At 39.6% G+C, this 17,199-nt stretch overlaps 1 long non-coding RNA gene across 1 annotated transcript; it reads right to left on the bottom strand.

Moving 5' to 3' along the window:
- Window positions 1-6,283: 6,283 nt before the first annotated feature.
- Window positions 6,284-6,769, bottom strand: LOC123257571. Its single transcript, XR_006507677.1, has 3 exons — window positions 6,714-6,769; window positions 6,465-6,644; window positions 6,284-6,408 (listed from the first exon to the last, which is right to left on the bottom strand). It is a non-coding gene; the product is annotated as an uncharacterized LOC123257571 (long non-coding RNA).
- Between the last annotated feature and the right edge of the window lie 10,430 nt (window positions 6,770-17,199).

The following is a 17,199-nucleotide window of genomic DNA, read 5'->3' as shown; positions in this document are numbered from 1 at the left end:
ATCACTAAAATATAGTAAGTATAGTGTTCAGTTACCGAGCGTTTTCGGGAGCTTTATTTTTGTGTTCTAAATATTGGCTTTAATAAAAAAAAGCACAGTTCGACTTATAGATATTAATAACATTTATTTAAAAGATTTGGTTTATATAGAGAACATATGACATATATGTATGTGACTGCGTAGGGTTGATGACCGAAATGAGAATAATAGACAAGGGAGCGCGGCTCAACGCTGCGCGTTTTGATGCTGCGGAGCGACCGAGAGATGGCGGCATGGGGGCAGATGCAGGTGGCCGATCGAATGCACGAGAGTAGACGACGCAAATAGAGACAAAGATAAATTACACAGTGTTACAAAAAAAACAAAAGTGAATAAACTTTTAGCTTTTGAAGTATATATATTCTTGATCAGGATCACCTCCTGAGTCGATATAAGCATTTCCGTCTGTCTGTCGGTTTCTACGCAAACTAGTCTCTCAGTTTTGGAGCTATCGAGTTGAAACTTTGCACACATCCTTCTTTTCCTTGCAGGTAATACATAAGTCGGACTATATCCTATAGCTGCCATATAACTGATTGATCGGAAATGCCATAACTTTGGTGTTTTTTATGTTAGAGGGTTTCCACACATGTTATATTTGACCAAAATATCTTCTGTACAAAATTTCATAAGGATCGGCCGACTATATCCTATAGCTGTCATAGAACGATCGAAATTGGCATAACTTTGGTGTTTTTTAAATTAGAAAGATGGGACTTGGTACAGATTCTATTTTGGACAAAATAATCTGATTTGCCAAATTTCATAAGGATCGGCCGACTATATGCTATCCGCTCTATATCTAATAATATAAGATGCGTGGCGCCACCTAGCGGACTGCGACTCAACTGCAGGGGTATATAAACATCGGCTCCGCCCGAAGTTAGCTTTCCTTCATTGTTTTTTGATGAAATTTGTCTCGTTTTATTCAGAATTAATGAGACAACATTGATATGTGGCAAAAATGACAGAATTTTTGTTAGTTGTACCGAAAAACTGGCATCAAAATCCGAAAAACACGAATAAAAGTCGAAAACTTCAGTTTCAGGTGTAAAAATTTTGTCCTTTGTGTTTAACAAAATCAAAGATATATTTTTTTGCAAAAGCTAAAGCATTTAACTATTGAAAAACGCCGAAAATTTTGAAATCGGTTGAAAAAAACGGGTCCAGGAATTTTTAAGCGCAAAAAAGTCCCGAAAAGCTGCTTTTTAACCATAAATCAAGATTTTGAGGGTGTTACAAATATTTCAAACATGGTTTTGTGATATACTCGACCCAATAAACAATTCCTACTTAGTCACTTCAAAAGTTCAGAATCACTGTTACACTGTGTTATTGCCGGCCAAACTTTCCGGCGGCTGCTTGATCCCACATATAGTTTGTATCATTTTATTTATCTTTCACTATTGTTGCTCGCATGCCAACTCTTCTCGGCCGCTCGGCTTGAGCTATCGCTCACCCAATATTCTTGCCCTTCTTGTAGCCTTAATCTTGCCCTGTATCTCAGTGCACACGCATTATAAATTGGAGCGTTTGTCTCACTCCATTTTAATATTTTTAAATAAAAAATAAACTATAACGTTTTAAAAAGAATTAATTCAGTTTAATTATTTTAATTAAACGTCATTGAAAAATATCAATGCCCAAATTTTGGTGACCCATTCATTTCCCTTCTCCCCACCGAAGTAAAGAGAATTTTTTTTCGTCCAACCGACCGAGGGACGCTGCCGCATAACGTATGGCTCGAATCGCTGTGATAGATCCGAGAAAGTTTAAGAGAAGAGTAGGTAGAAGTAAGATATCACTAGGAATAGTGTTGCACAGGTAATGGTTTTAAGATAGGGGATTTAAGATTGTTAGTATAGCAAAGTGACAAGATGTGGTAGAGACCATTTTAATCCGAACACAATACTCTGAATGGATCGTATTGGGCATGTGTCGAACTACAATGGCTAAGGAGTAGAGAACGAAAGTTTCTAGTCCTTCTACTAGGAACGTTAAAATAAGCGTGTTAGTAATGCTGTCTGTCTACATTTCCATAAATTAGATTATATAGAAACATGATACCCAGCATCGTTCTACGGTTTGTTAACGATGGCAAGTTGATCCATACTCCTTCGGACCAATGATATATATAAAGTTTTTGTTATGTACGTGTCATTAAATTCTTTCGACAATCTTTTAATAAAACCAAGCATACTCATAGGTTTATTAACCATGGTGGATATATGGTCGGTTAATTTAAGTTTCAAGTCTAATAGGTCACCCAGATCGTTAACCTGAGTTAATCGTTCTAAGGCGTTCTAATAGAGAAAAAAAATAGCCTGTTAAGGACTAGATCAATAAAATGCCACGAGCTTACATTTCGATTCATTAAGTTTTAGGTTATTTGGTAAACACCAATTTTGAAACCGAATCGAAGTCCAGATTGGGCACTAGTGAATCTATACTAAAGACAAAGTTTAACATCATCTGCATACATAAGTACAAGTGAATCAGTTAAGGCAAGAGGCAAGTCGTTAATAAACAGTGTGGATGGTCCAAGATGGCTTCCTTGGGGCACCCAAGATGTGGTGCAGACTAAGCGATAGGTAACATCTTTAAAGAAGACACGTTGGGTTCTTTCAGATAAGTAACTCAAAATCCAGATAAGGAGATCAGTTGGAAATCCCAAAAGACTGAGTTTACTCAAAGAAGCGAATGGTTAACAGAGTCAAATCCTTTTTCTGGAACCCATCCGTGATAAAAGATGTTAGCTCCAATAAGTTGGTAGTGATGGAGCGGCGCTTCATGAAGACATGCTAGCAAGGAGATATTATTGAACTACATATCGTAGGTGTTGCAAATGTGGAGTGATAAGTTTTTGAAAAAGCTTTGGAATTGCTGACAATTTAGAGATGCCTCTATTATTTGCAGCGTCGAATTTTTTCCCTTTTTTATGCAGAGGCATAATGTATGATTTCTTCCACACGAGGGGATTCCACTGGAAAGGTCGAAGTCTCCAGAGATTGATTAACGAGTTTATGGAGACGTTTGCAGAGTGCCTCGCTTGGTACACTCGCACAACTTGATACACCATCGGGACCTGGCGAATACACGGGCTTACACTTAAGAAGATCCAATAATAAACCACTTTTATGAAAAGTCGGGCAAAATTTAAGGTTGGCTGATTGAATATTATAAGTGTAAGGCTGAGCTGGACTGCTGCTAGGTGAATACGTTGTGTGAAGAAACTGTGCAAAGAGATCGGCCATTGCTATAAATTTAATAGACGCTTTGTATACCAAGGAGGATTAGTTCAAGCGGACGGATATTTCCACGGCACGCAAGTTCAAAAAATATATTGAAAGTGTAATAAACTGTTGGTAAGGCAATGTTTATATCCTTGCATGCCTGTAGATCGGACCAATAAATTTTAAAAATAAACTTATTTAGTTTCAAAGAGTCAGCCTTACGGAAGAAACGAACTTTATGAGACTTAAGTGTAGACTTAAGGTCAATTAAGCAATTGTTTTCGATTAAAACCTCAAGTGTAAGATAATATGGGTCGTCAGGGTTAGAAAGGGGCAAAGTTCTGGAAAGAGTAATTACATCAGGAACAAAACCCAAGTCCGAGAGCCAAGCTAAAAAATTTCTTACGTGGGTAATTTGCCCGAGTGGCATGTCAAACATGCCCGCAAGGAAGTCGTGGTGCGAGTTAAGCAATAAACACAGTGAATTATCAATATAAGACCACATGAGTTCTGGGATAGTTTAGTCACCCAGAGCGACCAGCTGGTCACCATCACACAAATGCATAGGAACGAAACGAACAGCCGACAAATGATGCCAGTATGTGGGTTCAGACGAAAGTGGAATTTAAGAACAGGTACGTATTAAGATTGACCGGAGAAAATGATGTTAATACACAGAAATTCAATGTCACCAAACTTATGTGATTTTACCTCCTTAAAAGCGAATTTGAAGTCTACAGAACTTAGCACACCTTCTCCCCTTCGCAGTGTTTTATCACGTTTAAAAAGTGGTGTACTTACTTGGAAAAACTTTGTAGCTTATGATCTCCGGCTTTGACCAAGTTTCTGTAAAGACTATAATGCGAGATGCAAAGAAAGAACTATCAGAATACAGTTTGGGAAGTTTACTACGTAACCCTCTAGTATTCTGAGAGGTAAGTCCTAGTGAAGACATTAGTTTTTTAAAGCTGAGGAAGATTAGGTGGAAGGTTGGTCCTTAGCTCTAATATTGTTTCACTTCCACAGGTTTGGTAATTTTTTTTTTCACCGTACTTGGCTGATGTTCTTGGACGAAAATGTTCTCTGGCCAAAAGCTGGCGGAACAAATCGTCTTGAACATCTGCAAGGGCACACGTATTATGAAAGATGACGTGTGCCTGGTGTATGAATATTAAAATTTTTTAATATCTACCACCTTTATATGTGCTTCTGCTTTGGCTTTGATGTTAGCCGAGAAATCAATCTCAGAAGTATCAGGGGCAAGACGGGAAACGAAAATGTGTTTCGATGGTGGGATCACCTGCAAGGGTTTCGGTGCCGCCCTAACTAACACTGCGGTACCAGTTCGTACAGAGGGTCCGGACGGTTGATTACCCTGTTCGGTGACTCTTAAGGGTGTTTGAATTATTGGGCCTGGTTGTATCACTTAAAGCGACGCTACAGAGGACATATCAGAAAATTGCTCATTTGTTCTGAGATTTTTCTCAGGTCCGGCCCGTGGGTTGGCCAGAGATGTAAGCGGCTCCATAATTGTCGGATGAGTAGGCTGAAGATTATTCGCCACAAAAACATCACTAAAGGGACCGAAACGGAAGTTGTGAACCCGGCACACTTAGCGTGTAAAACGTTTTCACAGAGCCGGCAATGGATGGTAAGCTGGGAAGATTGTCTTATTACAAGACTTCAACGCACAGACATGATAAAATCCATGTGTAATGGCCCAATTTGAATTTGTCGATTAAGTCGGTGTTGTATAATTTAAGTTTAATGCAGTCATGTCCAACACTAAATAGGAAAATAGTGTAAGAAAAGTTGCAAATGCCATTAGTAAATGTAAAGAGCGGAAAACCACAAGTGTAAGCAAGAAAAGCTTCTATTTTATAATTTTCTAACATTTAAATAAAGATTTCAGCGCTTCGTTCAGAAAAGTCGGCTTGATTTACGTGGAAGGCTCTAGGGACCTGGGAGTGTCCCAACACCATGACTATTAATTAATTACTTTATTAATATTAGTTTTTTGATATTGGGACTTGTGCCAGCCTCAAATCTTGTAATTATCACTTGTTAGTTCTCTCAGTGTATCTAGCGGTCCACTGATTTCCCGTTATCAGCAGTTCCATATTCTTTGATTTTCCAGATTCGCATGCATATTGTTGTTCTTTGTAGCGCATGCACTTTGATAGCTTGGGTAGAGCTTCTGCGCAAGCTCTCAGTTTTATGCACTTGTTACTTCGGCATTGTTTGGATCGCCCGCTGCGGGCGGCATTGTTTGGGGTATATTGAAATATAAATTGAAATACGTCTATTAAATTCGGCCGCTATCAAAACGCTGATAGCGTACCATTTTTATTTTTGACGTACCTTGAACCACTGTACCAAGCTAGCAAAAAAGGGGGATTTAAGGGAGTGATTAGTGTGGGTTAAAGAAAAGAGATAAGAATCTTTACTGAGAGACAATAGAAGCCACACCGTTAAGGATGAAGAAACTGAGCAGAGCTATGTTTGGAAGAATATAAATAAAATGGCATCCAAATATATCACTGCACACGCGAAGCGATGCGGATGTAAGAATGTAATGTAAGAATTAGGAATTGGTTTTTATTAATATAAATAAATAAAAATAAATTGTTTAAATTTAATAAATAAAATATTTGACAATAACGCAGTGCACAAAAAAAAACACACATCTGTTCGCATGAAGATAAAGAGAAGAATGACTTTTATAATTTTACTTACCCTCACTATCAAACCGTAGAACGATGGTAATGGTAATGTTGACAGTCATCATCTATAGTACTCCTAAGCCATTGTAGTTCGACATATGGCCACCATGACCCATTTAGGGTTCTATATTCGACTACCACATGGTCTCTTATGGTCTTGTAGTGAAATGTTGCGGCTAGCCGTTCCACCAAATTTATTGATACGACGTGATAGCCAGACTCAGAGAAAAACGCAGATAGCTTTTTTTTTTGACTTATGATTCCTTTATTTAATGACGACTATTTACAATATACTGCTGTCAATTATTTATTCCGCTGTTATCCGCTCGTCCGCCGGATCATCGTGGCTACTCCACATACTTCGCCTTGGATCCGCTTGGAACCGCTACGTCCCACGGCGCTCCTACTTTCTTCTGCAATTAAGGAAACCATTAGGTTCCATCGTTCCGTCGTGTCTTTCTCACCGCACTTTCTAAGCACAGCCACGCTGCACCTCTGAGTATCGTTAGGTTCCACTGTGTTTTTACTTTTACTTTCCCCTTTTCCCCCTGTGCTGATCACTCTGATACCTACCCTACTTGACTGACCCCCCTCAATTATGTTCTGTACGTTTGCAGCGGGGTTCTCGCCAATAAAAGCTTCCCAAGACCTACAAAAACATATCAAAACCAAGATAAATCTATTTAGCCGTTCTCCAGTTTTAGCGCGACATACGAACATCGATTTTGACTTTGGACGAGGATAGCTCTCCTTTTTTGTTGCTTAATGATTTTATTCTCCCTTTTTATATTAAAACTGTCTAATATGTTCTATTATGTTTTTTCCAAAGCATCACCGATCCCATTATTTTTGCAGATTGCCAAAAGCGTATGAGGACATTTGTTATTATGACAGCTTTGCTTTTATGTCTAATTATTCTTTATTGTGTAATGCCACTAATTGAACTATTTTTCAACTTGGGGCTTGACTCGCACATTAAGCCATTTCCTTACAAAATGGTATTTCCGTATGATCCCTACTGCAGTTTGATGGTTTATGTTATAACCTATATGTTTACATCATATGCCGGAATTTGTGTGGTGACAACGTTGTTTGCAGAGGATTCAGTATTCGGGTTTTTTATAACTTATACCTGCTGTCAATTTCAACTGCTACACGAAAAAATAAGATGTTTGTTTATGGAAGAAATTGAATTGACTGCTAACGATCAAAACGAATGGCAAATATATTATAAACGCCTCGAGAGTATCGTGGAAAAACACAACAAAATTATCAGGTGGGTATTCTTTGTTATAGATAATATACAAAAAATTGACATATCCTCGTTATGACGATCCGCATTTCTTAGAATAAATTTAAACCATTATGCCTTATATTTTAGTATATCATAATTATAACATCATATGTGAACAAAAATCAGAGGGTGGCTTTGATTGTTGATAAAATTCAGATTTTAAAAAATTGTGATCAAAATTCAGTGATTAAAAATCTTTATAGAATATAAGTTATAAGATTGGTGGCCTGGTGTCAGTGTGTTCCTGGACGGGCCGATGGCGACGTGGAAATGGTAGGATGCTAACTGGGTATTGTTGCAGTCGCTGGGTGGCTTCTGTCCAAGTTGTTGGTTGGCACTCGGCGGCTGGTAACAGTGCTTCTCCTAGCTGGCCACCGATGATGTGGCACTGGTATGGTTCTGATGTGTCAATTGAGATTTACGGTGAGAGGGTGACTGCTCCCCTCTACCCTTGGCCTTAAGCTTAGGGGACGAATGCAAATAAAAAAACGGCGATGGCCGGAGTAAAGTTTATGAGCAAAGTGCTCTTTATTAAAATAAATTTAAAACGGAACTGAGGGGCTTAACTGTACGAAAACGCTAGCTTGGTCGGTAGACTGACCGCGTGACAGTGGAAAATGCTGATGGTAACTAAATGACCATGGCACGGCCCCAAAGGCGGGTGTGCTGAGTCGGCATCTAGAAACACTAGGATGATCCAATAATCATCCAAGATTTCTTTCGACTGTTTGTTACCCTTCCGTAATGTTAATTTATATTCATTCAGCAACATAAATTTACAGATAATGACTTATAATCATATAGACCAAAGACATATGTAAAGTAATTTTAAAATAGGTGTCATTAAATTCTTAAGCTCATCTTTTAATGAAACCAAGTACACCCTTTGTTTCTTTAAGGTGCAGCAGTTGGGGATTCAAAAAAATTAAGGTAATTTAAGGGGGCAGGATGGTTTCAGAGGCTGAAAAATAGCAGATTTTTGCGATTTTTTTTTTATGTCTGAGTAAATATATCAATTCAATTTTTTTTACACGATTAATGGCTATATTTGGAGAGTATCTAGGAATTTTTAGTTTTAAGAAATAATTATAATTTATCCCGTGACGGGCAGTCGGCCGGAGTCGCTTCCAAAAATTGGTCTCTTGCGGTGCGTAAAGTCTGACCTTACAGTGTTATGGGAAATAAAAAAATTGAATTGATTTACTTAAAATATTAGTTTCTTGTGCGGATGAACGAAACCATTTTGAAAAATATGCGATTTTGAATTTTTGGCACGGTTGTAAAGTCGGAGGTACCATTTTTCCGCCCATTATTGCCCGTAAAAATGGTAAAAAAAAAATTTTAAAAAATCCGCAAGTATTTAGTGTATTAAAGATGTGTGCAAAATTTTATTTAGATCCGAGCATTACTTTTTGAGTTACGTTACGCACCGACTTGAAATAGTTGTTGTGAGAAAAACGCGTCTAAAGTTTTAAAAGCAATGGAAAGTATATGGAGAGAAAGAAACTAGAAAATCGGTATCTCAGCAAGTTTTAGTCCGATCGACATGTAACTTTCACAGGATATTCCTAAGATGATGTTCTATTATATAAAAAATTTCTGAAAAAAATTTTTTTTTGAAGCCTCAAACCATCCTGCCCCCTTAAAACAAGAAAGGAAAGCTAACTTCGGGCGGAGCCGAAGTTTATATACCCTTGTAGTTGAGTCGCAGTCCGCTAGGTGGTGCCACGCACCTTATATTATTAGATATATAGCGGATCGTATATAGTTCACCGATACCCGTGAAATTTGGCATATCGAATTATTTTGCCAAAAGTGGAATCCATTGAAACTCCCGTCCTTCTAACTTGAAAAACAACGAAGTTATAGCATTTCCGATCAATCAGTTATATGACAGCTATAGGATATAGACGGCCGATCCTTATGAAATTTTGTACACAAGATATTTTGGTCAAATATAACATGTGTGGAAAGTCTCAACCCTCCAACTTAAAAAACACCAAAGTTATGGCATTTCCGATCAATCAGTTATATGGCAGCTATAGGATATAGTCGACCGATCCCGGCCGTTCCGACTTATATACTGCCTGCAAAGGAAATAAGGGTGTGTGCAAAGTTTCAACTCGATAGCTTTAAAGCTGAGAGACTAGTTTGCGTAGAAACAGACAGACGGACAGACGGACATGCTCATATATTTTTGGCATCGGTTTGAGCGGCTGCAGTTTTGAATGCTGCAGGGCTGCAGGGTTGAATTGAACCCCAAAATAAAATATTGAAAATCTGTACTGAAATTCGACGTGATTTCATCCCGGTTTATTATTGTGGTCAGTATTAAAAGTACCACGAAAACGCCGTTGTTGTGTTTGTTACAAAGTTGCATTTTAATTGCTTAATGGAGATTGGAGCTGAAACTATTGGAGCTGATTCCGCAACCCGGGAAAGGATACTGCGGAGAAAAGAAGAGATGACTTGCCAGGAAATGAAGGCGCTGCATCATAAGGTGAAGGCTCCGGCGCACCACTATGACGCTGGAATCAGTGGAGAAGCTTTTGCGTGAGCGGTTTGAAAAAGTTGAGGAGAAGAAAAGTTTGAGGAGCGAGATCGGGAGTATGCTATATTCGAGATTCTCGCTGCTGGCGACTTTTGGACATGTGGACATTCGGGTGGAGGTTGCCAAGCGCTCCATGAGAATCGCTGCCCACTCCACATTTCTCGACGGTGCTAGTGTCTCACCAATGCAACATAAGACAGCCCCATCTTCGTGGCTGGCCATCTTCGTGCATGGTTATTAACGCACGTCTTGCTCTAAGCGCCCTGTGTGGTGTTTCGGCGCACGAGCTTTCTTCTCGTCCAAAGTTCAGTGCTTTGCCAATTGAGGAACGGTACGACGAAGTGCGGCGTCTGACTCGCTGTTTTTTTTTGCCTAGAGGATGGCCATTTCACTCGCGGATGCTCAGCTTCCCGCTGCTTTACGTGCAATCACCGTCACTATTTCCCGTTGCACCCTCGTGAGCAAATTTCTAGTTCTACCATTGCTTCACCCGCATGGATTCCGATTCACAAGTGCACCTCATCTCGTCACGGCTGCTCAACTACAGCTTTGCCGCTCCAAATGTTTTACAACGGCGGCTGGTCTTGGCAGCGCTGAGCTTGAAATGGATGGAGCATCTGTTAATGTATGCGAGAAGTCCCGTTTCAGCCCGTTGAGAAAATTAAGGCTGTGAAAATTTAGGCTTTTGTAGCTTCCCACTTTACGGACTATCAACCTAGCCTTCACATAGATTTTTCGAGGTGGAAGATTCCTGGCAATATAGATTTGGCTGACCCCAGCTTCCACAAAACGCAGCGAGTGGACATTCTAATTAAAGCCAGATTATTCTTTGACCTGTTTTCCATAAAAAATATTGAAAATTGAACTGAGCCGCGTCTACTTATTCGGCCGCTATTAAAAACTATTAAAAGCGTAACACTGGTCAAATTCAATTAACTGTATATGACACACTATATAACTGTTCAAAAATTACACCTCTTTGTTATATTAAAATATAGAAGTTACATTGTGTATTTTATAAAAATTTCTTAATGAAACCTCAATTCCTCCTATGAGCTTAGGCGCATAGGATCTAGCAAAGCTCCCAAAAGCGCATGCTCTATAAAGAAGAATAAAACGTATGCAATCTGGAAAAATTAAAGAAGATTGTTTATCTACCGAGCGTTTTCTGGTAGCTGCAAAAACGGTCAGAATTCCAGGTTTTTAATAAATGCAAATTCGGTGTAATTTATAAATATATAGGCGCAATTTATTTGAACTTGTTGATGATTTGCACAGTTGATTAAAAATTTGTGCTAGGTTTAAAGGGTTGAAGACCGAACGAAGATGTGATGCAAACGGGGGGCGCGTCTCAACGCTTGATGTTGCGGAGCGACCGAGATACCGTGCGAGAGGGAAACAAGAATAGCGCATGACGACAGATGCAGGTGGCCGATCGAATGCACGAGAGTGGGCGATGAGAAAAGAGATATAAAGAGCGAACGAAAGTGGACGAAAAGACAACAACGGTGGTAGAACCGAGTGACGCCACGGATGTTTATTTCAATAACTTATCGCCGACCAGACTTTCCGGAGGCTGCTGGACCCGACATACTCCCCCCATTGGAAGATGAGCATTCAACAGCATCTTGAAGGGGCAGCAAGCACAATTTCTTGACTGCCCGCCTTCTAGCTCCAGACGCTGTCCTTAGCAGTGCCACCCGACATACTCCATCATCTCCGATGACCATTTCCGATTCTTTCGCTAGGGGTCACTTCATTGGTGACAAGTTTTCGTCTTTCACCAGCACGTGTCATCCACAGCTATGTCTTACCTGAGAGGCGCCATTTCGATCGTTGCTGCAACATGTATAAATGATACTTGGCTGTCTTAACAGCAGCTTCCCACAGGCCGCCAAAGAAGGTAGAACAGGGAGGGATGACCTTTTATTTAATGGACTCTGGAAGGCAAAAAACCAAGGCTGCTGTCTGATACTCATCGCTGAGAAATATTCGCTTTAATTCGCTCAATTTTTTTGGCTCTAACGATATTGGTGGCGTTATTAGATCAGATCTGTCGAGGCTTTTTTCTGATAGAAATTAATCTCCTCAATACATGCAGAAAGGCGGCGCTGAACGCCGCCGGATCTTTAAGTGGACGGCCTTCTTCGTGAACAGATGGAAACTTTGATGTTACAAGTTATGTGGGTCTTGTTGCGAGCCTCTGACTTATAAAAGAAAGGACCGCAAAAATCAATGCCGGTTATATCGAAGACCTGATAACCTTCCATTCTCTCCTTCGGAAGATCGCCATTATATGCTACAACAAACGCGACTTCGTCCGAAAGCATCTCACGCATTTATTTACAATCAGCCAATACTGACAACTTCATCGTCAGTAACGATCGAGGTCCAGCGAGCAGTTTCTGCTCATGAAAGCTAACGATTATGCTTCGTGTTACCGGATGGCTTCTTGGAAAATTATCACCCAAGGATGATTTTTGGAGGCGCCCGTCTACTTGAATCAATCCAAACTGATTCAAAAAGGGGGATAACCAAGCCAGCAAGCTGGAGGAGGTAACCATTTTCTTTATCTACAATGTCCTTATTTCATCACCCAAAGGTCCCCGCATTGAGATCATGAACTCGCTAAAGAACTGAAAACGAGTTGGCGTATTTCCATGTCGCCACGAGGTCTGTATATGGCGATTTCACCAATAAAATTGAAAGGCGAAGTTCTAAAGCTAGCTTCTCGATTACTATAGTCGCAGGCTAGTCCTCCTGTACCTTTATAAGATAGGACGGCCCCTGACACCATAAACTGTTGGTTGAATTTTGCGACGTAGGCTCAAAACGCCACTCCATGGAATGAGTCAAATTGTGGATGGTTGACACGTGGTTGGCGACGAAAACGTTAAACCTGGCTGGCTCATCTCGAATCCAGGATAACACAACTGACGAGTCGCAACAACAAGCATACTTCCCTTTGTAAGCGCCCAGATTGAGAACCTCTGCCATCATTTTCGCCAACAACTCAGTTTCATCCAGATCTTACCTTGGCACAGTGAATGTTTTTACAGGCGATACACGAGACTTCGTACATAGGAGTCGGCACTCAGCCCCAGCTCAGCTCAGTCGGCTCAGACCTGGAAACTTCAATGCTGGCGTCACAGAAGCCATGAATCTCCACGAGATCTTCAAAAATAATCGCCAGCCGAGGAAATAGTGCACGTTGGATGTGTCTGGCAGATCTTCTGCCACTCCGTATAAAATATCCTGAGGCAAGATTTCATGCGAAGAAATCTGCTGCCACCACAGCTTCTGCATGAAAATTTTTGCTTTAATAACAACTGGACCAACAAGGCCAAACGGATCGTTTAACCGCGTTTTTGAAGATGAAACCGAAGGTCGGGTCGACTTTGACGTGGACTGAAGAGCAGAAAAAGAGAGCAGCAGCTGTTCAGGGGAAGGATCCAAAGCCAGTCCTATTGACTTTGTGAAGTTGCTGCCATCATCAAAAGTTAAATACGCTAGGGATATTGGAGCACTACTTTCGCAGCTGAAATTTTCCCTTGGTCAGAAGCGCTGATATTTTTTGCCCTAATATGCCAGTGAACTCCTCCTTGGAATTGCCACCAGAAATAAGATCGTCATCGTAAAAATCTCGAAGCATTATTTCGGATCCCAATGGAAAGTCTTCGATTTCGTCCTTAGCCAATTGGTGCATCGCTCGCACAGATAGATAGGAAGCCAACTTTGTTCCATTATACAGTAACAGTAACAGTGTCCAATTTATATGTTTGAAGTTTATCCAGAGGGGAATCTCGCCATAAAATGTTCTGTGCTGGGTTTGAAACGTTGAAGACCGACCAAAGAAGTAAAGTAAGACGCGGGGGTGCGGCTCAATACTTGATGCTGCGGAGCGACCGAGATACCGCGAGAGAGCGGGACAAAGATAGCGCATTACGGCAGATGCAGGTGGCCGATACAATGCGCGAGAGCGAGCGATGCGAAAAGAAATAGAAAGAGCCAACGAGAGTAGATGACGCTAGAATAGAGTGACGTCACGGACATCTATTTTAATAAATTATCGCCGACCAGACTTGCGGCGGCTGCTTGACCCGACAGTCATAATGCCGTAAACTCTCTTCCTTAATGAATATATTTTATACATTTTTTAGCAGCAGAATATTATTATTCTTCACCAACATGGGCACGGAATCCCACGACCTCATATCGAACTAGTCTCAAGGATTGGTCTAGCAATGTGGAATTTCATAAACGACTATATCCTGAAGTTGCAACTTAGATGCAGATATCGCTGGTGGAAGTATTCAAGCAACGGGTGAAGGTGGGAAGAATGGTAAAAGAAGCCTTAGGACCAATTAAGCAGTTTCTCCAAGCTGCTGGACTTAGCCTAGCCCCCATTCAGCGGAAGCGCTCGTATTCAGCAGCCGGAATTAAAGAGCGGCTAATTGGTTTGTTGCAAATAATTAGATCACCATCAGATTGGAGGTATTTACAATGGAGTAACTCAGTTTCACACTATATTTTTAGATCAAAATTTACAATTTACGCCGCCACCTTAAGATAGTTTTTATAACTTTTAAGATATCCCATGTAGCAAAAAAATGCACCTACTGCGTAATCTGCGTTGCAAGTGGGGATCTTTATTCCATTGAGGCCAGCCCCTCTAGTAAAAAAGATACATCTGCCAAAAATGTAGTGTCTGTTGGGGAAACCATTGTGCCAACTAAAGAGCCAACTAATCTATTCAGATTTTAAAGAACTCCTTAACGAATAAATTAATATAACTTGAAATACAACCAGCTGACACAGCTTCGGATATATCTTTCTTTTGCCTCTGGCACTCCGCTGCAAAGAAACATACTGATGTATTACTGCCACTGTAGTATTATTGCACAACCATCCATTTAAAGAACAATACACTTACTCGACTGAAATCGAATCTATGCTAGCTAATATAAGAAATGCAATGCAATTTTTAGAGTTTTTAATCAAACAGAAATCTATTTAAGTGATTTTTCCAAAAATATCTTTCTGGAACAGGTATATAAATTAGGCTTTGTATCACTCTACGAGGATTTACAAACATAGCCACTGCCCAACCCAACGTTTTAATCTAAAAGCTTAACGATTTAGTTGTCATAAAGCGAACGCAGTATGGTGTGGGCTTAAAACTAAAAAGAAAGTACCTTGGGCCATACAAAACAGTGAAAGTAAATAATCATAATCAAATAAATAAAAAAAGTCTCATTCATCTAGCATAACAAAAAACAAAGTTATGCCAATTCCGATCATTCAGGGATATAGTCCCTATAGGATATAGTCGAACGATCCTAATGAATTTTTTTTAAATAAAATATCTTGGTAAGATACCAAAAATAATGTGTCTGGAAAGTGTCTGGAAACCCTTTAATTTAAAAAACACCAAAGTTATGACATTTCCGATCAATCAGTTATATGGCATCTATAGGATATTGTCGGCCGATCCCGGCTGTTCCGACTTATATACTTCCTGCCAACAAAAGAAGGATGTGTGCAAAGTATCAAGTCCACAGCTTTAAAACTGAGGGACTAGTTTGCGTAGAAACAGACAGACTGACGGACAGACGAACATGCTTATTTAGACTCAAGAGGCGATTCTAATCAAGAATGTGTATACTTTATGGGGTCTCCTTCACTGCTTTGCACACTTTTGATCAAATTTAATAATTAAAAGATTATAATCTATTAGTAATAATATATATAATATATAAGATTATAATAATTATTAGTATGGCCATACATTGCATGAAACAAAAATTTTTTAAAACAAAAAAAAAAAACAAGAAAGAAAAGCTAACTTCTAAAACAAGCTAACAAGAAAGGAAAGCTAAGTTTATATAACCTTGCAGTTGAGTTGCAGTCCGCTAGGCTAGGTTATATTATTAGATATATAACGGATCGTATATAGTCGGCCGATCCTTATGAAATTTGGCATATCGAATTATTTTGCCCAAAGAGGGCAACAAAATCCCATTGAACTTGAAAAACAACGAAGTTATGGTATTTCCGACCAATCAGTTATATGGTTGCTATAGGATATAGTCAACCGATCCCGGCCGTTCCGACTTATATACTTCCTGCAAACAAAAAAAGGATGTGTGCAAAGAATCAAGTCCACAGCTTTAACTACTGCCTTATATACTGCCTGCAAAGGAAAGAAGGGTGTGTGCAAAGTTTCAACTCGATAGCTTTGAAACTGAGAAACTAGTTTGCGTAGAAACAGACAGACGGACAGACGGCATGCTCATATCGACTCAGGAGATGATCCTGATCAAGAATATGTATACTTTATAGGGTCGGAGATGTCTCCTTCACTGCGTTGTTGACCAAAATTATTATACCCTCTGCAAGGGTATAACAAGAAAGGAAAGCTAACTTCGGGCGGAGCCGAAGTTTATATACCCTTGCAGTTAGGGTTGTTCCATTTCCGATCGTTCAGTTGTATGTCGTCTATAGGATATAGTCGGCCGATCCTTAATATAATTTGGCAGGTCAATTACATTGCCCAAAATATAGCTTGTAAAACACCAAAGTTATAACATTTCCGATCAATCAGTTATATGGCAGCTATAGGATATAGTCGACCAATCAAGGCCGTTTCGACTTATATACTACCTGCAAGCAAAAGAAGGATGTGTGCAAAGTTTCAACTCGATAGCTTAAAAACTGAGAGACTAGTTTGCATTGAAACCGACAGACAGACGGACAGACAGACATGCTCATATCGGCCCAGAAGGTGATCCTGATCAAGAATATATATACTTTTTAGGGTCGGAGATGTCTCCTTCACTGCGTTGCACACTTTTGATCAAAACAATAATACCCTCTGCAAGGGTATAACTATTTAAAAAAACAACACACATACTTTTATATCAATATGAAATATTTTAAATCAGACTTAATTAATTTCATAATACATTGTATTCCATAAATGTAGAAAATAACTTCACGTTATTACGTTAGTTTTAAAAATAATATCTCTAGTTCTATGACCACCCAGTGGATGTTAATAGTTTCTGAATTCATCCATCACCATCTAAGCTGTGTGATTTTATCTACAATTATGTTTATACGAATGCTGCAAGTCTTGCCATTCTATATTGTACATAGGCAGCATGTATATAGCACTTTGAAAAGGTTTTACATGCTATTAATGCCGGGAAACACCGTCTGATTAATGGATGCCATTTCTCAAAAGTCTGGTCTCCACTTCTGTTGTGATGATTGTCGTGACGTCAAGACGAAATGAGGTCGTTCATGAGACTGACTAAGGACGGACTTTAAGATTTGTTAGCTGCTTTCACAAAATCA

Source organism: Drosophila ananassae, chromosome XR (genome assembly GCF_017639315.1).
Source record: "Drosophila ananassae strain 14024-0371.13 chromosome XR, ASM1763931v2, whole genome shotgun sequence".
Classification (NCBI taxonomy): domain Eukaryota; kingdom Metazoa; phylum Arthropoda; class Insecta; order Diptera; family Drosophilidae; genus Drosophila; species Drosophila ananassae.
Note: the sequence above shows the minus strand (reverse complement) of the source record. Positions and strands in the feature narration are given on the sequence as shown.